Below are 24,741 nucleotides of genomic sequence, written 5' to 3' on the forward strand. Positions count from 1 at the left end.
TCTCCAGAGTGGGAATCCCTAGAGAAATTTTGTCTGACCGTGGGACACAATTCACATCTGACTTAATGCAACATCTATACCAACTTCTGGGAGTGAAGCCTCTCTTCACCACACCCTATCATCCCAGCTGTAATGGGAGGATTGAGCGCCAGCATTCGATTCTCAAGTCCATTTTAAGGAAACTTTGCTCCCTTAAACCTAAGGAGTGGCATCGTTACCTACCCTGTGCTTTGTTTGCCATGAGGGAAGTTCCCAGTGACTCTTTGGAGTTTTCACCTTTTGAACTTCTCTATGGTAGACAGGCCAGAGGCCCATTGTCCATCCTTCATGACTTGAGGAGACCTCTGACATAGTTTCGAAAAACCTAAGATTGTCAATGGACCAGTACAAAACCTATTTTGATTCCAAAAGTCAGAAAAGTTTTAAAGTAGGGGATGAAGTTCTTGTACTTTTGCCGATCAAGTCAAATAAATTATTAGTAGCATGGAAAGGTCCATATAAAGTATTAAAAATTTGTGGGAAAGTTGACTACCTCACAGAAGTCAAAGGGAAACCTAAGCTTTATCATATCAACATCCTTAAGAAATATTACCGAAGAAATTCGGTTAACTGCCTTAATAACTTTGACTTAGTTTTTCCACACGAACTTGATACGACAACTGAAGAATGTAAGGTGTGCGTAATTGACACCTCTAACTTAGACTATGATGAAGAACTACATGACTTGGTGACTCTTGACCACTCGGGCGCAACCAACATTAATATTAATGAATCTTTGGATGACCATAAGAGACATGAACTACTTCAATGTGTGAGTAACTTTTCAGACGTCTTTACTGATATTCCAGGTGTTACCTCCACGGTAGTCCATAAGATTGACTTAGTGAAGGACAATCCTATCAAACGAAAATTATACCCACTTCCAGTTCACCTTAGGGATGCATTTGACCGAGAGGTAGACAAATTATTAAAACTAAAGACCATTGAACCTTCAGTATCTTCATATTGTTCACCAGTAGTCATGGTTAAGAAGGAGGATAATTCATATAGACTTGCTATTGACTTCAGAGGCCTTAATGCTATAACTCGGTGGGATGTTGAGCCTATGCCCTTAATAGATAGCGATCTACACAAATTTTATGACGCTTCCTTCTTTTCAGAGATTGATATTGCGCAGGCATATCATCAAGTAATGTTAGATCCTTCTTCTGAGCAGAACACCGCTTTTCTTACACACCAAGGACTGATGCAATATAGAACTATGCCCTTCGGTTTGGTAACTGCCTGTGCTACCTACGTGAGACTGATGAGAAAGGTCTTGGGTAATATGCCAAATATTTCAGTTTATTTTGATAACATTTACGTAATGACATCCACGTGGGGCGAACATATCCAAACATTAACAGCAGTTTTGCATAGGTTACGCTCGCATGGCCTCACTGCCAAGCCAAAGAAATGCTTCCTTGGGTATAACAAGATTAGATATCTTGGACTGATACTTTCTAATAACTCTCTGCAGCCTCTCCCCAGTAAGATCAAAGCTTTATTAGAATTTAAATTCCCCAAAACCAAGAAGCTCATGCGTAGCTTTCTTGATTCTGTAAATTTTTATGCACGGTTTATCCCGAACCTTACTGATCTTACAGGCATCTTATCTGACTTCCTTAAAAAGACCGTGAAGGAACCTCTTAAACTTTCTGACGTAGCTCGGGAAAAGTTTGATGAGATTAAAAGCATCTTTTCGAAAGACCCTATACTTAAGATTCCAGATATTAATAAAACATTTTATTTAAGAACTGATGCCTCCAATACTGGCTTAGGTGCTGTGCTATTACAATACCATGATGGTACTCCCTTCCCTGTATGCTTCCTAAGCCAGAAACTCCTTCCCGCAGAAACGAGATACTCCACCATAGAAAAGGAATGTTTGGCCCTTGTGTGGGGAATCTCCAAACTTAAATTTTATTTGCTGGGAAAAGAATTCATTTTAGAAAATGACCACAAACCTTTGATATACCTAGAAACTTTTAAGGGAACCAACAGTCGCCTCTTGAGGTGGACATTGGCACTCCAGGCTTTTAAGTTCCATATTGTGTATATCAATGGTTCATCCAATTATTTCTCTGACTGGTTAAGTCGTGACAGTCAGTAGAAGATTTCTTGCCTTACGCGACTTCCATATGTTAGAACTTTTTCCTCGCCTATTCTTCTTATACTCCTTGACTATAAGTCTTGGTATGGGGGAGTGTGAGGGAAAAGTTCAATAGATAGGAAGAGAGAGGGAGTATATAGTAACAATAGTTTCATTGCCAGCTACTTGTTAAGGTAGGGTAAGTCAAGCTCCCGCTATTCCCGCCTTTTTTCCCCCACCCCGAAAGTGATAGTTTGACTGCCGGCTGCTTGTTAAGGTAGGGTCAGTCTAGCTCCCGCTATCCCTTCCCATCCTTCTTCCCCCCCCCTGAAAGGTGACGTGTGGGGCTCCAGTCCAAACAGTAATCACTAGACTCACAGCTCCCAGCACTACTGTAAGTACATGCCTGCCTTGTATTATAGTGGATTTATTGGTTGAAAGCTTCACTTTTGACCAATAATAAACTTAGTCCTTTCAGTCTTGCTCTAGGTTGACTGTTGTAATAATCACATCTTTTAGGTATTGTACTTATCATGGAGAGTGATTTCTTAAGCAGTGGGTAACCTGTCTATCTTTCCAGCTTGGATGACAGAGAGGGTCACCTGCCAATCAACGAGCAGAACTGATGGAGATGGACTAACGTCCTGAGACTTCCCCTTTTTGGATTTAATTACCTGTGCACCTGTATGAAGTAGCAGGATATAACCCCTCATCATTGCAGTGGAAAAAAACCTGCTTTCCTATCATCTAGACTGAGTATTCACGGATAGACTCTGTGAAGAACGAGCCGGTGGGTTGTCAACACCTGCGACCCCCCCCCATCATCGGCAACGGCTACGATTTCAACAACAAGCAGTGTCACCAACACCAGACACCCCTATATATATTAGCGTTGAATTCAGTTATCATTTATATTTTTCATTTTCTTTAAAGTAGGATTAATATTTCATATTTAAGTGTTTTATATTTTCTATATAATAAAGTGTTTATGTTTGTCTGTTATTATTTCTTTTTTCTATTCACTAATTTTAGTGAGGAGGAGCCAGCCTTGGTAATACTGTCTGAAGTTGTTACAGGGCTGAGTAAGCCTTCACAATCTCGGTGTGACGTATAACAGGAATTACACCACAGAAACTGTCAGAGTGTTAATTAAAGATATATTGTTTCCTGCTCATACAGAGATGTCTGATTATGATTCAGATTCAGAAAGCCTAGTGTCACAATTAGGAAGTATGACTATTTGATGACGTAGAAGAAAGAGCAACTAAGGCAGAAGTATCTGAGCCTAGTGAACCTCCGCTCACGCCTTCCCGCCTCACTGACACAATAGTACAGAGTATAGCTGGTTGGATGACTCAGCCACATACTAGTACAGTGTATGCTACACCTGTATCTACTTATCCTAGACCAGATCTAGACTCTCTAGGGACGGTTGGACGAGGTGCCCGACCTAAGGAACTTACTCCTCCATTACCCACTGGTCCTATCTCTCAGGAACAGTTTGAGAGGTTGGAACGCCTCATTATGTTGCAGACTGCACAAATAGAGGCACAGAGGAAATTGAACGAAGAAGATTTCCAGAGAGAAAATGTTCGTCTGGGAAGACAACAGACTGATAGATCACAGGACACATTTAATGTGCAGAAAGCTGCATCCATGTTTCCTAAGTTTTTTGAAAGTGACTTAGACACCTATTTTGATGTGTTTGAGAACCAGGCACGTGCTGTGAACTGGCCACGTAAGCACTGGGCTACCTTGTTGCACACAGCTTTGACAGGAAGAGCTCAAACTTGTACTGCTGCTTTACCATTTGCCAAGTACATTAGTTATGATGCTGTCAAGCAAACTATTCTAGAGACCTATAACTTGTTACCTGTAAGTTATCAAAGAGCATTTCGTACGTTACAACGACGACAAGATCAAACTTGTGTAGAGTTTGCTCGTGAGAAAAAAGTTGCATTTGAGAGGTGGTGTAGGTCTGCCAAATGTAACAACTACGACAGCCTTGTTCAGTTGTTACTACTGTATGTCTGCTGACATACAAGAATATCTGATCGATCATACTACCTCAGATATTCTGGAAACTGCAGCATTAGCAATTACGAGATTTCTCACAAACTTGTACGTACTAAAACACACAGAAACAAGGTAACTAAAAATTGTCCTAGAAGTTGGCAACCTAAAACAGCTGCTCATCGCCGGCCTGATGTACCTGCTACTTTAACTTCTCGTACCTTTACCAGGACAACTCTCAATCCTGAATCTGTCTCTGTGGCTAGACAGAAATCTGATATCGAGAAGAAGAAAGTTAAATGTACTTATTGTAACAGAAAAGGACATGCTAGAGAGTATTGCTATAGGTTGGAAAGAGATACGAGAAACAGTCGTGCGGCTGGCGCCCCCACTCAAGTCGTATCCTCTTCCGAGCAACAAAGGCACCAAAATCCTAGTAATACCTCTGATCCTGTTTTAGATAATATTACTCAGGACAGATGACTAGCGTCAGAAAGTGTATCTGACGAAAAGATTCGTTCAGCGATGAGTCCTTACTTTTCGAGAGGTAAAGTAGGATTTGACGAATCACATCTGACTGAAATAATTACTTTCAGAGACACTGGCAGTTATCTCACGTTATTAAGAGAAGATGTACTGCCCATAACTGATGATACCTATTGCAAGATAGATGTATTGTTAGAAGCCTATGGAGGGGCTGTTATAAAAGTACCTCTTCACAAAGTATACATTGAAACAAGCTATTATACTGGTTATATTTCAGTGGGTATATCCAGTGGTGTGTTTCCCATCAGGTCAGTGGACTTGTTGATAGGGAACGATATCTTTTATGCTGGTATATGTAAAGAACCACTTGTGATTGATAATAACACTGATGATAATTATGCCATTGAAGCTTGTAAAGAGAAACCTATTTTATTTCCTCTCAGTGCAATTACTAGAGCTATATCAAAGATTCAACAACCATCCTTGTCTCCTGTTGAGTTAGTGGATGACAATGATTTGGGCTTGAATATGTTTAGTGACGCTCTACGCCCAGGGTCATTAACACCAACTCCCTCCTGTCATCAACCTAGTCAGGACACTACTGACGTTAAATTTCTTACTCATGATGATTTAATCAAAGATCAGTTTGTTGATCAGTCACTGGAAAGACTGAGAGATATAGCAGTTACTGAGAGTGAAGCAAAGGATCTCGATAATTGTTACTATTATAGTAATGGTGTACTGATGGAGAAAAATACATGCAAGTTGTCAGCTGAAAGTGTTTCCACCACAGTCAAGCATCTCGTAGTGTTACCAGTTACATTTCGTGAACAAGCCATTGATTTTGCTCACAATAGTCCCATTGGAGGACATTTGGGTGTCAAGAAGACACTCTGTAAACTGGCAAAACATTTTACTTGGCCTAAAATGAAGGAAACAGAAGCTGATCATGTGCGACGTTGCCACGTGTGTCAAGTGACAGGCAAGCCAGCACACACACCTCCACCTACACCTCTCATTGTGTTCATTAGTAGCAAAGTTCAGTTCATCTGGACTAGTGATTGTTCAGATTTGTTCAAAAGGTTGAAGCATCTGCTTTCCTCTGCTCCAGTGTTGAGTCCTAATTTCAATCTTTCCATCTTTTTACATATAGATGCGAGTTATGCAGTGGGTGTTGTGCTGCTCCAACAGTCAACATCCACTGACATTCTCCATCCTATATGTTACTATTCATCTAAGCTTAAACGACACCAGAAAATTTATGTCACTATTGAGAAAGAGGCTCTAGCTCTTGTGGTGTCCTTAGAACATTTTGACGAGTATTTGGGCACTTCCCCATTTAAAATTTACGTAATTTTATGCCCAAATACCTTTTGTTACTTGCTATGTCAAATTCAGTACAGTAACTTAATCCCTCCAGCCCATATTAATTATGTATACTCATGTCATGTCTAATTATTATATTTATATATTCACAGTAATGATGTGTGTGAGGAGGAGACATAAGTTGAGTGTTGAGTGGGTAGTGTTGTGTGGGCGATGTTACTGCGTGTGGCGCAACACTGTCCTGCCGCAGACCCCCCCCCCTAACTACACACCTTAAGCTGTTTCATACTCAGATGTCCATACTGCATAGCATTCCACAACCACTACTTAAGAGTGGAATGCATTCTCCTCTATTATGATCGAGCCTCATCGTGTCAGGCTTGTCTGCGCTATCCTGTCTCTGCACTGATGTACATAACCACGAGCATGCGGAGATACAATACTGTGTACTGCCCTAGTACTAGGGGCATATCTTAGTGTATAGACGCTGTGAAATTATAGAAGTGCTTGGCACAAGAGTGAGTCTGATTAATGTTTATATTATATTGTTAGTAATGTAACCTGAGTAATCAGTAATGTGAAAGACATTAATGCAAATCCTAGTGCGACCGTTTGTCGTGTTGGGGGGGGTGTTGCAACCCCTGAAGGGGTTGCAATGATTATGTATATATATAATTACCTTTTCATATAATTTTATATTGCTTGTATTTGCGATAATAGCTAAATCGTAAATGTATTGCTTTATATTATTTGACTTAGCTTCCTTTGGTTAGGTAGAATGTAACATATTATGTGCTCAGTTCAAGTCTTGATTGTTTAACTACTATAATTATCGCTCTTTGCTCGTTACTCTGCCGGCTTCTGTTCGTGCTGCAGCTGTCCACGGAGTTATCGAGGGGGGGGGGGTGTCCTCACCTCGCCTGAAGTATTCAGTCTGGTCTAGACTCTCTTGGTGGTTGGACAGATTGTCTGTCTCATTATGCTTGTTAGTTCTGTAGAACTCTGTTCACAGAACATTGTATTGACTTAGTGATTTTTGACGTTGTACTGAGGTTGTGTGTCGCATAGACACTCTGAGTAACTCAGGTCCTGAGCTGTAGCTTCTGGCCTAATTTGTACTGGTATCTGTGTATTATCACAGTTGGGGATTTTCTTATGCTGAACTTAGATTCAGTAGTATGGGAGTTTGGTGACTTTTGTGGAGGATCTGCTGATGGTCCCTACTTAGTGTCGTTATATTATCTCCTAGTCCTGACTGTATTGCAGTTGCTTGTTATATTGCTATTGGGCTTAGCATTCTTTTTTTGTTCAAGCAGACTGTTCTGATTGCCAGTTGGTCAAGAAGTTAGTTTATTTGAGGACTTTGTCAGTCACTTGTTTAAGTCTAGTCGAGTCTTGAGACATAGTGAACTACTTAGAGCACTTACACACATACACACTTACTTGTACATATTTGTAATATGTTATTAATGTTAATGTACCAGACGGTACTTAAGAATTATAAATGCGATATGTGCTTTCAGCACAATAATACTGTACTCGCGAGAAGTGACTTATTATTTTGATTATTAATTTAATTTAATTTGATAATATACCTCTAGACTTAATAAATTTATTAAATTATATTTTCTCTAGTTAGTAACCTACCAGTTGTAATCCTAAAGCACTAATAATTCATACTGAATTCTAATGGATAATTGGACAAGGATACTGACTAATTGTTACGAAAGCCCAGTAACAGGCTGGATTATAGAAGGGCAGTCCTTTCTAGTATTCACTGGAGATCTCTAAGCTTTTAGAATCGCGTTTTTTGTAACAAGGACCTTGTCATAGTGGTCCAGTAGCTGGGACAGGCAGGAGCGACCTGCTCTAAACCCGTGTTGCCCTGGGTTGTGTAACTGATGGGTATCTAGGTGGTTGGCTATCTTGCTTCTTAGAACCCTCTCAAAGATTTTTATATGGGATGTTAGTGCTATCGGTCTCTAGTTCTTTGCAATTGCTTTACTGCCACCTTTGTGGAGTGGGACTATGTCTGTTGTTTATAGTGTGTGTGGGGGATGACCCCTGTGTCCATGCTCCCTCTCCATAAAATGCTGAAGGCACGCGACAGGGACTTCTTGCAGTTCTTGATGAACACGGAATTCCACGAGTCTGGGCCTGGGGCAGTGTATGGGCATGTCATTAATTGTCTCTTCAAAATCTTGTGGAGTTATAATAATATCCGAGAGTCTTGGGATGACCAAATTTTGGGTTTCGTTCATAAAGAATTCATTTGGATTGTCGACCCTTAGAGTGGGCAGTGACTCGCTGAACACTGAGTCATATTGGGACTTTAGTATCTCACTCATTTCTTGGCTGTCATCTGTGTATGTCTCATCCCACCTAAGCAGGGGCACAATACTGGATGTTGTTTTTCCCTTAGATTTGGCATAAGAGAAGAAGTATTTTTTTTTTCAATTTGCTTTATGGATTTTAGTTCTTCCTGTAATTCTTGTCTCCTATATGATTCCTTCAGCTTAAGTTCGATATTTGCAATTTCACTGACTAGGAATCTTATACACACACCCGTCAGCATTTTGGAGGGAATTATCAAAAGTTTTTTTTACTGTATCAAGATTTTTAAATACAACTTTGATATTAAGTCTTAAGAAGAGAAGACATAAACTAAGTTTTCATTTTAAGGAAGGACCAACATATTTTTAGTCGAATAAGGTTGGTTGTCCCTTTTTGAATTGTAATAAAAGTATTTCAGACAATTTTAAAGGATTTATCAGTTAAGTTCTTTGGGTATTTTAGATCATTAGCTATTTCATAAATTTTTGAGATTTCTTCATCTATGAATTCTGGACTACAAATACGCAAAGTTCTCAAAAACACTGATGAGAATACAGACAGATAAACTCGATCTTCATGTGAAGAATAAGTGTTCATAGGAACAGTTATCTGCTGGTTTTCTGTAAATTTTATATTAAAAATCATTGTTACCCTTAATAATAATTAAAACATCAAGAAAAGGCAATAAGTTTTCTTCGAACTCAACAGTAAAATTTATTGAATGAGCTAAACTACTTAATTTAACGAGGAAATGGGTTATATCTATATTTTTAGGCATAAGACACAAAATATCATGCCTATACCACTTAGTTCTATTAGGAAGGATTGTGTTCAGCAATCTTGTCTCAAACTCCATGTACAAATTACTAAGACGGGTGAGGGGGGATTTCCCATTGCCATACCAAACTTCTGAGTGTAAAACTCATTAAACACAAATTTTGCATCAACAATACAAAGTTCAATAAGTTTATTGATGGTAGGAACTGGCAATGGTAAATCGTAATTAACAAGTTCTTCAGATAAGAAACTTAATAAATCATCAACTGGAACTTTTGTAAACAAGGAAGTAACATCAAAACTAACCATGTTAAAATTATTTAAGTTAGTTAAGGTGCTTAACTGATCCATTAAATCTATGATGCTTTCAACATTAAAGTTAGAAAATTTTCCAACAACTGGGGTCAACAGCTGGAAAATGCAAAAGCCTTCTGTAACTTAGAAAAATGCTCTGATTTATCCACTGTTGAAATTAATATAAATAAGGGTATGGTTTATAGTTCTATGTTAAAGCAAAATATTCCTAACTGCCCTCAAAGATTAAGTCTTATGATACACTTATTAGTAATAAATATTTGCATCTTACTAAAGCAGATAAATGCAATAGTAATTTTGAAAGAAACTGACTACCAAGATAAAATGAATAATCTTTTATATGATGCAGAAACTTATTCTAAATTTAGAAAGAATCCCTTAGAATCTGTTAACAGCAATTTCAATAAAATTATAAAAAGTCTACTCATAGGCAAAGATGAATTATAAAATTTACGTCCACTAATCCATCTTTATCCTATATGTAATAAAGTTGGTAGAATTACCGACAATATGTAAAGTAAAAGGACACAAGTGCAACTAATGTGACATTTATTGTGGCAACGTTTCGCTCTCCAGGAGCTTTATCAAGCCATTACAAACAATACATGGACACAGAGGGTATATAAAGGCTCTGAGTGAGGTGCAATACTAGTGAGGTACGATTTCGATGTTCACTAGTGGTAGTAGTAGTAGTAGTAGTAGTAGTAGTAGTAGTAGTAACAAAAATAATACAATATGGAAGAGCAAATAATTCGTACATGAGTAAAAGGATATAAAAGCTATTACTTGGGTAACATAAAAATAGGTTGGACAAATATAGACTGGAAAGAGGCAGGTTTTTTTCGGTGTAGTATAACAGGAGAGACTATGTGATGGCAGGGTTTACTGTTTTCAGGAGGATTCTTGCTAAGACTTCGGAGATGGTGAAGCTGCCGTTGTTTTGTTTAATTGTATTCGAAACAGCGATCAGTGCTGATTCAAGGCACTTGCGTGTGCGGAAATTAGTTTCTTTGATCACTAATTGGGCGTCTCTGAATTTCGTGAGATGATTGGTGGAATTTCGGTGTTGTACACAGGCGTTGTTTAAGTTGTCGTTCCTACATGCGTAAATGTGTTCATTGAGGCGGGTGTCGAGGTTTCTTGCTGTTTCACCTACGTAGATCTTGTCACAGCCTCCACAGGGTATAGTGTAAACTCCTGCATTGACTGGTTCGTGGTGCTTGGGTTTTGTCCTGGTTAGATCCTTTATTGAAGTGGTAGAAGCGATGGCGACTCTGGTGTTAGCTTGTGAAAGTACTTTTGAGACGTTTAGTGCAACCTGGCTGTTGGGAAGAATTATAACTTTGTTGGGAGCGGTGTTGATGCGTGGAGAATTGATGATCTGAAGAGCTCTTTTCTTGCAGTCTTTGATGAAAAAAGAAGGAAATTGTAACTCAGTGAATGTTTGGTGAATGTAAGTACATTCCTCGTCAAGAAACTCAGGACTACAAATTCGGTATGCTCTTAGGAAAAACCCGATGATGATGCCTCTTTTGGTCTTGGTATCTTGACTGGAATAGAAGTGTGTGAGATCATTTTTATTGGTGGGTTTCCGATAAACTTGAAATCTTAGGTTGTTGTCTACTTTGTGAATGAGGACGTCGAGGAAAGGTAGCTTGTCATTGGACTCTTCTTCTAGTGTAAACTGAATCGCTGGTTCAACTGCGTTGAGCCTTGCCTGAAGATCCCGTACATCAAAACGTTTTGGAGTTATTACGAGGACATCGTCCACGTAACGTAACCAAGTGACGCTTGAAGGGATGATGTTGGCGAAGTGTTCGGACTCTAGGTGTTCCATGTATAAGTTGGCTAGGACGGCACTTATTGGGGACCCCATTCCCATGCCGTAGGTTTGTTTGTAGAGCTTGTTATTGAAAGAAAAACAGTTGAAGTTAACACAGAGTTCAATCAAGTCAACAAAATCTCCGGGAGGTAAAGGAAGATTAAGGTCCTGGTTGACTTTACGTCGTAGAACCTCGATGGCTTTTTTGGTAGGTACTTTTGTGAAGAGGGAAGTCACATCCAAATTGCTTAGTTTCTTGTTACGGATGGAGAGGTTACGGATGCGGTTGAGAAGGTCGCCTGAGTGTTTAAGATGAGCGGGGCTGATGGTCCCCAGAAGGCAAGAAAGATGTTTGGCAAGAACTCCGGCTAGTTTGTGTGGAGCACTGCCTATTCCTGACGTGATTGGTCTGAGAGGAATATTGTGTTTATGGGTCTTGGGTAAACCATACATGTGTGCTGGTTTAGGGTTGCTTGGTAACAAGTACAGAAGTTTCTTCCCTTCTCTAGTGCGTTTGAGTATTTGTCTGGTTTTGTATAGGAAGTCTTTGGTGAGCGTCTCCCACTGTTGAGTGCTGATGGGTTCGTATGTAGATTGATCATTCAAAAGGTCCATCATTTTAGTGTTGTAGTCACTGGTGTTGAGTATGACGACTCCACCTCCTTTCACAAGCTAACACCAGAGTCGCCATCGCTTCTACCACTTCAATAAAGGATCTAACCAGGACAAAACCCAAGCACCACGAACCAGTCAATGCAGGAGTTTACACTATACCCTGTGGAGGCTGTGACAAGATCTACGTAGGTGAAACAGCAAGAAACCTCGACACCCGCCTCAATGAACACATTTACGCATGTAGGAACGACAACTTAACGCCTGTGTACAACGAAATTCCACCAATCATCTCATGAAATTCAGAGACGCCCAATTAGTGATCAAAGAAACTAATTTCCGCACACGCAAGTGCCTTGAATCAGCACTGATCGCTGTTTCGAATACAATTAAACAAAACAACGGCAGCTTCACCATCTCCGAAGTCTTAGCAAGAATCCTCCTGAAAACAGTAAACCCTGCCATCACATAGTCTCTCCTGTTATACTACACCGAAAAAAAACCTGCCTCTTTCCAGTCTATATTTGTCCAACCTATTTTTATGTTACCCAAGTAATAGCTTTTATATCCTTTTACTCATGTACGAATTATTTGCTCTTCCATATTGTATTATTTTTGTTACTACTACTACTACTACTACCACTAGTGAACATCGAAATGGTACCTCACTAGTATTGCACCTCACTCAGAGCCTTTATATACCCTCTGTGTCCATGTATTGTTTGTAATGGCTTGATAAAGCTCCTGGAGAGCGAAACGTTGCCACAATAAATGTCACATTAGTTGCACTTGTGTCCTTTTACAAAACCCTTGATTTTGCCTAGCCCCTTGGAGGACATTTGGGTGTAAAAGAAGACACTTGTAAACTGGCAAAACATTTTACTTGGCCTAAAATAAAGGAAACAGAAGCTGATCAGTGCATTCCCTGTGTAAAGAAGGCAAGCCAGCACACACCCCCACCTACACCTCTCATTGTTTTCCTTAGCAAAGTTCAAAGTTCATCGGGACAAAAGGATTTTCAATTTTTTCAAAAGGTTGAAACTGCTTTCCTCTGTCATGTTAGCCCTAATTTAAATTTTTTCCATTTTTTTACATATAGATGCGAGTTATGCATGGGTTGTGCTGCCCAACGAAAATCCCACTGACTTCCCCACCCTATATTTATTTTCATCTGCAAACGCCCCGAAAATTTATTACTAGAGAAAGAGGCTCACCCTTTTTGGGGTGTCCTTAGAACTTTTTGACATTTTGGCACTTTTTTAAAAAATTTACGAAAAACCCAAATACCTTTGTTACTATGTCAAATTCAGTAAAAAAATCCCCCAGCCCATATTAATTTGAATCATGTCAGTCTATATTATATTATATATTCCATAATGATGTGGGGGGGGAGAATTTGAGTGTTAGTGGGTATGTTGTGGGGATTTACTGGTGGGGCAACATTTCCCTCCCAGCCCCCCTACTACACCTTAAGTTTTTTCTACCAGATGTCCACCCCAAATTCCAAAAAATACCAAGGGGTGGAATGCATTTCCTATTATGATCGAGCCTCTCTTGGGGTTTCTGCGCACCCTGCTCTGCATGATGAAATCCCCCAAGAGCAGGAGAATAATAATGCCCTAATGGGGATATCTTAGTGTTGGCCCGTGAATTAAAAATACAAAATGAGTCGATTAATGTTTATATTATATTGTTAGTAATGTAACCTGGTAATCAGTAATGTGAAAGAAAATAAGAAACCAGGCGACCGTTTGTCGTGGGGGAAGGTGTTTCACCCCCGAAAGGGGAAAAAGATTATAATTTATAATTATTACCTTTTCATATAATTTTATATTGCTTGTATTTGCGATAATAGCTAAATCGTAAATGTATTGCTTTATATTATTTGACTTAGCTTCCTTTGGTTAGGTAGGATGTAACATATTATGTGCTCAATTCAAGTCTTGATTGTCTAACTACTATAATTATCACTCTTTACTCGTTACTCTGCCGGCTTCTGTTTGTGTTGCAGCTGTCCACGGAGTTATCACGTGATCGAGGGGGGGGTGTCCTCACCTCGCCTGAAGTATTCAGTCTGGTCTAGACTCTCTTGGTGGTTGGACAGATTGTCTGTCTCATTATGCTTGTTAGTTCTGTAGAACTCTGTTCACAGAACATTGTATTGACTTAGTGATTTTCGACGTTGTACTGAGGTTGTGTGTCGCATAGACACTCTGAGTAACTCAGGTCCTGAGCTGTAGCTTCTGGCCTAATTTGTACTGGTATCTGTGTATTATCACAGTCGGGGATTTTCTTATGCTGAACTTAGATTCAGTAGTATGGGAGTTTGGTGACTTTTGTGGAGGATCTGCTGATGGTCCCTACTTAGTGTCGTTATATTATCTCCTAGTCCTGACTGTATTGCAGTTGCTTGTTATATTGCTATTGGGCTTAGCATTCTTTTTGTTGTTCAAGCAGACTGTTCTGATTGCCAGTTGGTCAAGAAGTTAGTTTATTTGAGGACTTTGTCAGTCACTTGTTTAAGTCTAGTCGAGTCTTGAGACATAGTGAACTACTTAGAGCACTTACACACATACACACTTACTTGTACATATTTGTAATATGTTATTAATGTTAATGTACCAGACGGTACTTAAGAATTATAAATGCGATATGTGCTTTCAGCACAATAATACTGTACTCGCGAGAAGTGATTGTTATTATTTTGATTATTAATTTAATTTAATTTGATAATATACCTCTAGACTTAATAAATTTATTAAATTATATTTTCTCTAGTTAGTAACCTACCAGTTATAATCCTAAAACACTAATAATTCATACTGAATTCTAATGGATAATTGGACAAGGATACTGACTAATTGTTACGAAAGCCCAGTAACAGGCTGGATTATAGAAGGGCAGTCCTTTCTAGTATTCACTGGAGATCTCTAAGCTTTTAGAATCGCGTTTTTTGTAACAAGGACCTTGTCATAGTGGTCCAGTAGCTGGGACAGGCAGGACCGACCTGCTCTAAACCCGTGTTGCCCTGGGTTGTGTAACTGATGGGTATCTAGGTGGTTGGCTATCTTGCTTCTTAGAACCCTCTCAAAGATTTTTATATGGGATGTTAGTGCTATCGGTCTCTAGTTCTTTGCAATTGCTTTACTGCCACCTTTGTGGAGTGGGACTATGTCTGTTGTTTATAGTGTGTGTGGGGGATGACCCCTGTGTCCATGCTCCCTCTCCATAAAATGCTGAAGGCACGCGACAGGGACTTCTTGCAGTTCTTGATGAACACGGAATTCCACGAGTCTGGGCCTGGGGCAGTGTATGGGCATGTCATTAATTGTCTCTTCAAAATCTTGTGGAGTTATAATAATATCCGAGAGTCTTGGGATGACCAAATTTTGGGTTTCGTTCATAAAGAATTCATTTGGATTGTCGACCCTTAGAGTGGGCAGTGACTCGCTGAACACTGAGTCATATTGGGACTTTAGTATCTCACTCATTTCTTGGCTGTCATCTGTGTATGTCTCATCCCATCTAAGCAGGGGCACAATACTGGATGTTGTTTTTCCCTTAGATTTGGCATAAGAGAAGAAGTATTTTTTTTTTTAATTTGCTTTATGGATTTTAGTTCTTCCTGTAATTGTCTCCTATATGATTCCTTCAGCTTAAGTTCGATATTTGCAATTTCATTGACTAGGAATCTTATACACACACCCGTCAGCATTTTGGAGGGAATTATCAAAAGTTTTTTTTACTGTATCAAGATTTTTAAATACAACTTTGATATTAAGTCTTAAGAAGAGAAGACATAAACTAAGTTTTCATTTTAAGGAAGGACCAACATATTTTTAGTCGAATAAGGTTGGTTGTCCCTTTTTGAATTGTAATAAAAGTATTTCAGACAATTTTAAAGGATTTATCAGTTAAGTTCTTTGGGTATTTTAGATCATTAGCTATTTCATAAATTTTTGAGATTTCTTCATCTATGAATTCTGGACTACAAATACGCAAAGTTCTCAAAAACACTGATGAGAATACAGACAGATAAACTCGATCTTCATGTGAAGAATAAGTGTTCATAGGAACAGTTATCTGCTGGTTTTCTGTAAATTTTATATTAAAAATCATTGTTACCCTTAATAATAATTAAAACATCAAGAAAAGGCAATAAGTTTTCTTCGAACTCAACAGTAAAATTTATTGAATGAGCTAAACTACTTAATTTAACGAGGAAATGGGTTATATCTATATTTTTAGGCATAAGACACAAAATATCATGCCTATACCACTTAGTTCTATTAGGAAGGATTGTGTTCAGCAATCTTGTCTCAAACTCCATGTACAAATTACTAAGACGGGTGAGAGGGGATTTCCCATTGCCATACCAAACTTCTGAGTGTAAAACTCATTAAACACAAATTTTGCATCAACAATACAAAGTTCAATAAGTTTAATGATGGTAGGAACTGGCAATGGTAAATCGTAATTAACTAATTCTTCAGATAAGAAACTTAATAAATCATCAACTGGAACTTTTGTAAACAAGGAAGTAACATCAAAACTAACCATGTTAAAATTATTTAAGTTAGTTAAGGTGCTTAATTGATCCATTAAATCTATGATGCTTTCAACATTAAAGTTAGAAAATTTTCCAACAACTGGGGTCAACAGCTGGAAAATGCAAAAGCCTTCTGTAACTTAGAAAAATCCTCTGATTTATCCACTGATGAAATTAATATAAATAAGGGGATGGTTTATAGTTCTATGTTAAAGCAAAATATTCCTAACTGCCCTCAAAGATTAAGTCTTATGATACACTTATTAGTAATAAATATTTGCATCTTACTAAAGCAGATAAATGCAATAGTAATTTTGAAAGAAACTGACTACCAAGATAAAATGAATAATCTTTTATATGATGCAGAAACTTATTCTAAATTTAGAAAGAATCCCTTAGAATCTGTTAACAGCAATTTCAATAAAATTATAAAAAGTCTACTCATAGGCAAAGATGAATTATAAAATTTACGTCCACTAATCCATCTTTATCCTATATGTATGGATTTAGTGAATAAATTAAGCACCTTCGCTGACTTAAATGATTTCAATATGGTTAGTTTTGATGCTACTTCCTTGTTAACAAAAGTTCCAGTTGATTTATGTGTATTAAGCTTCTTATCTGAAGAACTTGTTAATTACGACTTACTACTGCCAGTTCCTAATATCATTAAACTTATTAAACTTTGTAATGATGCAAAATTTGTGTTTAATGACGAGTTTTACACTCAGAAGTTTGGTATGGCAATGAGAATTCCTCTCTCACCTGTTCTTAGTAATTTATACATGGAATTTTTGCATAAACGGCCACTAAGGACCTACATTACTTCCAGCAACGACTTTTCCAAGGGGTTACATGCAGTGTAAAAGAATATCATAATTTTATGACTATATATACACTGCAGATAAGTATCTTAAGATTAAGCTCGGAATGAAATACAAAATATAGGTCAACATACCATCATCCTTCTTGCAGGGTTACTCCATACCAGCAGCAACCAAGACAAAATTACTAGCATAAGAAAAAGTGTTAAAACAAAAAAAATCCATCTACAGCCTGCAACTGTCTGGTGTAAGTTCAACTGAGGCACCAATAAACAGAACACACATCGATCAATGTGCAAAAACACTTTGATACGAGCGAGTTAATTGACTTCAACGCTTTCAGGTCTTTCATGAGTTGGCTCAAGCCACAGTTAAACTTACGAAGCCGCGACTGTTTGAAGCTGAATGGTAAAGCCCATTCCCGGTGTGTTTGTGGCCTATTAATTAAATGTCAACAATGGTTCGTGTGTGTGTGTGTGTGTGTGTGTGTGTGTATAATGACCTATTTGTTGTTACTGGAATAAATATTATGCTAGTGTTGTCAGCGTCTTCGGTTATAAATTTATTGTATTAGCTGTTGAAATTCATAAAATTTTTGGGAAATATTTCTTTCACTCCTACTGTTCAACACTATTTGTGCAAAAAAATAAAAATCTAATATCCCTCTTCATTGTTCTTTGCTTTGTCTAGAGTTATGCTATCTTTGTGTGTCTAGTTATTCGTCATAAATGGTTTCTATTTATAGCGAGTGTGTGTGGGGGTAATCACCTAGTTGTGGTTGCAGGGGTCGATTCACAGCTCCTGGCCCTGCCTCTTCATTGGCCGCTACTCGGTCACTCTTCCCGCTCCATGAGCTTTATCATGCCTCTTCTTAAAGCTAAGTATGGATCCTGCCTCCACTACATCACTTCCCAGACTATTCCACTTCCTGACAACTCTGTGACTGAAACAATACCTCCTAACATCCCTGTGATTCATCTGAGTCTTCAACTTCCAACTGTGACCCCTTGTTGCTATGTCCCATCTCTGGAACATCCTGTCTCTGTCCACCTTGTCGATTCCTCTCAGTATTTTATATGCTATCATATCCCCCTATCTCTTCTGTCTTACAGTGTCGTCAGGTGAATTTCCCATAACCTCTCTTCGTAGGACATATTCCTTAGCTCCGGGACTAGTCTTGTTGCAAACTTTTGCACTTTCTCTAGTTTCCTTACATGCTTGGCTCGGTGTGGGTTCCAAACTGGTGCTGCATACTCCAATATGAGCCTAACGTACGAAGTGTAGAGGGTCTTGAACGAGTCCTTATTAAGATGTCGGAATGCTGTTCTTAGGTTTGCTAGGCGCACGTAAGCTGCAGAAGTTATTTGGATGATGTGCGCCTCAGATGTGCTCGGTGTTATACTCACTCCAAGATCCTTTTCCTTGAGTGAGGTTTGTCATCTCTGGCCCCATAGACTGTACTCCGTCTGTGGTCTTCTTTGCCCTTCGCCATTCTTCATGATTTTGCACTTGGTGGGGTTGAACTCCAGGAGCCAGTTGCTAGACCAGGCCTGCAGCCTGTCCAGATCCCTTTGTAGATCTACCTGGTTCTCGTCCGACTGAATTCTTCTCATCAACTTCACATCTGCAAACAGGGACACTGTGTGTGTGTGTGTGTGTGTGTGTGTGTGTGTGTGTGTGTGTGTGTGTGTGTGTGTGTGTGTACTCACCTATTTGTGGTTGCAGGGGTCAAGTCTTAGCTCCTGGCCCCGCCTCTTCACCGGTTGCTACTGGGCCCTCTCTCTCCCCGCTCCATGAGCTTTATCAAACCTCGTCTTAAAACTGTGTATGGTGCCTGCCTCCACTACGTCATTTTCTAGGCTATTCCACTGCCTGACAACTCTATGACTGAAGAAATACTTCCTACTATCTCTCTGACTCATTTGTGTCTTCAACTTCCAATTGTGGCCTCTTGTTTCTGTGTCCCCTCCCTGGAACATCCTGTCTTTGTCCACCTTGTCTATTCCACGCAGTATTTTATATGTCGTTATCATGTCTCCCTTGACCCTCCTGTCCTCCAGTGTCGTCAGGCCGATTTCCCTTAATCTTTCTTCATAGGACATTCCCCTTAGCTCTGGAACTAACCTTGTCGCAAACCTTTGTACTTTCTCTAATTTCTTGACGTGCTTTATCAAGTGCGGGTTCCAAACAGGTGCTGCATACTCCAGTATGGGCCTGACATACACGGTGTACAGTGTCTTGAACGATTCCTTACTAAGGTATCGGAATGCTGTTCTCAGGTTTGCCAGGCGCCCATATGCTGCAGCAGTTATCTGATTGATGTGTGCTTCCTTAGACATGCTCGGTGTTATACTCACCTCAATATCTTTCTCCTTGAGTGAGGTTTGCAGTCTTTGGCCACCTAGCCTATACTCTGTCTGTGGTCTTCTGTGCCCTTCCCCTATCTTCATGACTTTGCATTTGGCAGGATTAAATTCGAGAAGCCATTTGCTGGACCAGGTGTCCAGTCTGTCCAGGTCTCTTTGAAGTCCTGCCTGGTCCTCATCTGATTTAATTCTCTTCATTAACTTCACATCATCTGCAAACAGGGACACTTCTGAGTCTAACCCTTCCATCATGTCGTTCACATATACCAAAAATAGCACTGGTCCTAGGACCGACCCCTGTGGGACCCCGCTCGTCACAGGTGCCCACTGTGATACATCATTACGTACCATGACTCGTTGTTGCCTCCCTGTCAGGTATTCTCTGATCCATTGCAGTGCCCTTCCTGTTATATGCGCCTGATGTTCTAGCTTCTGCACTAATCTCTTGTGAGGAACTGTGTCAAAGGCCTTCTTGCAGTCGATCTCCCTGTAGTTGAAATCGCCCATTACCAGTAACTTTGCTCTGCTCGAGGGAGCCCTTCTTGCCACCTCAGCCAGTGTGTCCACCATCACCCTGTTGTTTTCTTCGTACTCCTCTCTTGGCCTCCTGTGTGTGTGTGTGTGTGTGTGTGTGTGTGTGTGTGTGTGTGTGAGAGAGAGAGAGAGAGAGAGAGAGAGAGAGAGAGAGAGAGAGAGAGAGAGAGAGAGAGAGAGAGAGAGAGAGAGAGAGAGAGAAAGAATAATTACCCATTTGTGATGAGTAATTGTTGAGACCTAGTTATGTGATGACTCACTTGTGATGATCATCTTCACTCACAAGAGCAGAGTTATTCTCGTGTTGTTCTGTCATCAGTTCGTCATAGCTTTGTTCAGGTTTCCAGCGAGTGTAAAATATACCTCCTACTGTATCCCATTCCAGGAAACTTAAGATATTTTCACCACACTTTTTTTTCCTCATGTTTGTGTCTTCTCTGTTCTCACTGTTGATCGTTAGTTCGGTTCTTTGCAGACTTTCTTGTCGTTCCTCTTCCTTTAAAGTCTTCTTTCTTTGGAGGCAAATGTGTAGCTCTTCCGGTCCTGGTATATAGCTTCTGCCACTAGTATTTTGGTTTCACTTTCCATCTATGCGCATTTATTTATAGCTTTACCCTCTGTTTCTTAGTTTTCTATCTGTACTTCCCATAGTTTATAATTTCTATTTTTGTTTTTGCCCTCGTTTTGTGGGACACATTGTTTATTTCCACATCGCCTTCTACTTTTGGGTATAAATATTCTTCCTGCCTGCACGTCCCAGGTACTCCACTTCATTGTCCTTCTATTTCTCTTTTCCTGTGCATTGTGTTCAGGAAATCTTTCGTCTTTGTCTGTTCTCCTGCTCTATAATCCAGTTTGCACCTTCTTTCTCTTGTGCTCCTTTCCGCAGTTTATTTCTGCAGGAGAATGGTCAGTAACACCCAGTAATTTCCCATACTCTATATTTCTTATGTCAGAAACGATTAAGCTTATAGGTTCATCTCTTAACATTCTCACATCACTGACACGATTACATGAAGTTTTCACTTAACTATCTCCATCATCTTAGCCCTCCATGTGTCTGGTACTCAACGCATTTCTAATTTCTTTTCTACTTATCATAATAACGAGAATTGGTCCTCTCTACTTCTTATCCTGCGTCTGCTAAGATATTTGGCCTTCATACTACTGAGTCAATTTCCCGCTGTTTGGTGGTGGGTTGTAAATTACTGAAAATAATTGCTTAGTGTCTTCCAATCATGATTTTGGCTGTTTACTCCTCTCTGCTCCTCGAAACTAATACACTGGTTGGTACACTAGGGAAAGGTGTTGATAATCAAGGCTGAAACCTGGGAGGATGATGTGCATCTTTCGTTTCTATGCTCCACTTTAGGCTCGAACCAATGAACTCCGACGATGGAGATGTGAGTGTATACACCCGGCTATGTTGTCAGGTCAGTTAGGTTAATACATATATACAGATAGTGAATCTGCCTCGCTATTAGCGGATGGTGGAACGAACCACCACCACTCCTAAATATAATAATTCTATGATCCCTAAGACTTGCTTTTTAGCCTCTTTAGTGCTAACTAAGAGGTGGGGAGCAGCGTGTCCCCACTGTACCTGCTCTTTCTAATTACCTGTGTCACCTTATATTCTCTGCTCTGTCCACAGAGAACAAAAATGCACAATACCATAACTGGAACAATACACCAATAACCTGCACATAAGAGAGAGAAGCTTACCACGATGTTTCGGTCCGACTTGGATCGAAACTTTATAAGTGGTCCAAGTCGGACAGAAACGTCGTCGTAAGCTTCACTCTCCTATATGCGGTTTGTGTATTCTCTGCTCCTGTGCTTTTCAGTATTTTTATAAATTCTTAAATCATCCTTCCACCTCTTCGTTCCTTCCTCCTAAAGGCTATACACAAGTGATCTCTTTCTCTCCTCGCCTTTCTTTTCATCTAGATTGTATTGACACTTGTCCTATGCTCTGTTATATTCTGTACCACCTGATATATCCAGTGAATAAGTCTGAAGATGTGTTTTCCCTGCGTTCTCTCAGTTACCTACTTCCTCCACCTCTTCTGCCTTGCCACTAATTCTCGAAACCTACTCTCCCAGTTTCTCCGTTTCTTCTCCCTATATCTATACATATTTTCTACTACATTTCTGTTCTCTTTCCCATTATTCTACTCTTAAGCCATTCCTGTATCTCATGAAGAGTATTTAGCATGTGTGTCTTTACATATCTTGCAGATATTAACTGATATAAATTCCATTCTCCTTCTCCTCCTCTTTCTACCTTTCCTCCAGTATCCTCAGTATCAATGGCCTTCGTGTAATTCCCTCTTGGGTTTCTGTATTCTCTTAGTCAGCATTTCTACAAGTACCAATAATCAAATTCTTCACTATCAGCTAAAAAATTACTAGTTAGTATTACAGCCTAGTCAGTTGTATTAATGTCAGTAAATGATCTGTCAGTTCTACGAGAACCAGTCGACTGTTAATTTTACGACAGCCAGTAGACTGTCAGTGGTATCAGAACCAATCAACTGTAATTTGCATGAGAATCAATCGACTGTCAGTGTTGTGTGAAGAGTTCGGCTGTCAGTACCAATGTAATTAACTAGGGAATTCACAGTCAGGTGCGTGGGTACCAATGGGCCAACAGCTAGTGTTCTAGTTCAGCGTAGTTAGATGTATGACTATCAGTAAGAATGTAGGTGAAGGTTAGGAACAAGACGTAATGTATCCATATGCGAGTTACACACACACACACACACACACACACACACACACACACACACACACATACATAGTAGGTACAGTTCAGTCAGGGGAACACAAGGTAGTCATTGCAGTTATGTATAACCCACCACAGAACTGCAGGAGGCCAAGAGAGGAATATGATGAATGCAACAGAGCAATGGTGAACACTCTAGCTGAGGTGGCAAGAAGGGCTCACTCAAGTATAGTAAAGTTACTGGTCATGGGCGACTTCAATCACAGGGAGATTGATAGGGAAAACCTGGAGCCACATGGGGGTACCGAAACATGGAGAGCCAAGATGATGGATGTGGTGCTGGCAAATCTCATGCACCAACATGTCAAGGATACTACCAGAGAGAGAGGGGAGGATAAACCAGCAAGACTGGACCTCGTGTTCACCCTGAGTAGCTCAGACATTGAGCACATCACGTACGAAAGGCCCCTTGGAGCTAGTGACCACGTAGTTATGAGCTTTGAATACATCGTGGAGCTAAAAGTGAAGAGGGTAACAGGAGTAGAATGGGAAAAGCTAAACTATAAAAGGGGGGACTACACAGGAATGAGGACCTTCCTGCAGGAGGTTCAGTGGGAACAGGAGCTGGTAGGAAAATCAGTAAACGAAATGATGGACTTTGTAACAACGAAATGCAAGAAGACAGAGGAAAGGTTTGTTCCCAAGGGCAACAGAAATAATGGGAAGGACAGAACAAGCCCCTGGTTTACCCGAAGGTGCAGGGAGGCAAAAAACTAAGTGCTCTAGAGAATGGAAAAAGTACAGAAGGCAAAGGACTCAGGAGAATAAAGAGATTAGTCGACGAGCCAGAAACGAGTATGCACAGATAAGAAGGGAGGCGTAGCGGCAGTATGAAAATGACATAGCATCGAAAGTCTAAGTCTGACCCGAAACTACTCTACAGCCACATCAGGAGGAAGACAACAGTCAAGGACCAGGTAATCAGGCTGAGGAAAGAAGGTGGGGAGCTCACAAGAAATGACCAGGAGGTATGTGAGGAGCTCAACATGAGATTTCAGGAAGTATTTACAGTGGAGGCTGAAGGGACAACGGGAAGACAAAACAGTGGCGTACAGCAACAAGGGATATACCAACAAGTGTTGGATGAATTACACACAACTGAGGAGGCGGTGAAGTTGTTCCTAAGTGACCTTGATACTTCAAAGGCAGTGGGACCGGACATCTCTCCGTGGGTCCTTAGAGGGAGCAGGGACACTACGTGGGCCACTAACCAAAATCTTCAACACTTCGCTTGAAACTGGGCAACTACCTGAAGTATGGAAGAAGGCAAATGTAATCACTGACCTGTATAGTATGCAAAGTCTTGGAAAAGATTATCAGGAGGAAAGTGGTGGAGCACCTGGAGCAGAACAAGATTATAAACGACAGCCAGCACGGATTCATGGAAGGCAAATCCTGTGTCACAAACCTACTAGAGTTTTACGACAAGGTAACTGAAGTAAGAAATGAGAGGGAGGAGTGGGTTGATTGCATTTTCTTGGACTGCAAGAAGGCCTTCGACACAGTTCCTCACAAGAGATTAGCACAGAAGCTAGAGGAACAGGCACGTATAACAGGAAGGGCACTGCAATGGATCAGAGAATACCTAACAGGGAGGCAACAGTGAGTCATGGTCTGTGATGAGATATCACAGTGGGCGCCAGTGGCGAGCGGGGTCCCACAGGGGTTAGTCCTGGGACCAGTGCTATTCTTGGTATATGTGAACGACATGACGGAAGGGATAGAAGTGTCCCTGTTTGCAGATGACGTGAAGTTAATGAGGAGAATTAAATCAGACGCGGACCAGACAAGTCTACAAAGAGACCTGGACAGGCTGGATGTGTGGTCCAAAAACTGGCTCCTAGAATTTAACCCCTCCAAATGC

This window comes from Cherax quadricarinatus, chromosome 56 (assembly GCF_038502225.1).
Source record: "Cherax quadricarinatus isolate ZL_2023a chromosome 56, ASM3850222v1, whole genome shotgun sequence".
NCBI classification, from domain to species: Eukaryota; Metazoa; Arthropoda; class Malacostraca; order Decapoda; family Parastacidae; genus Cherax; species Cherax quadricarinatus.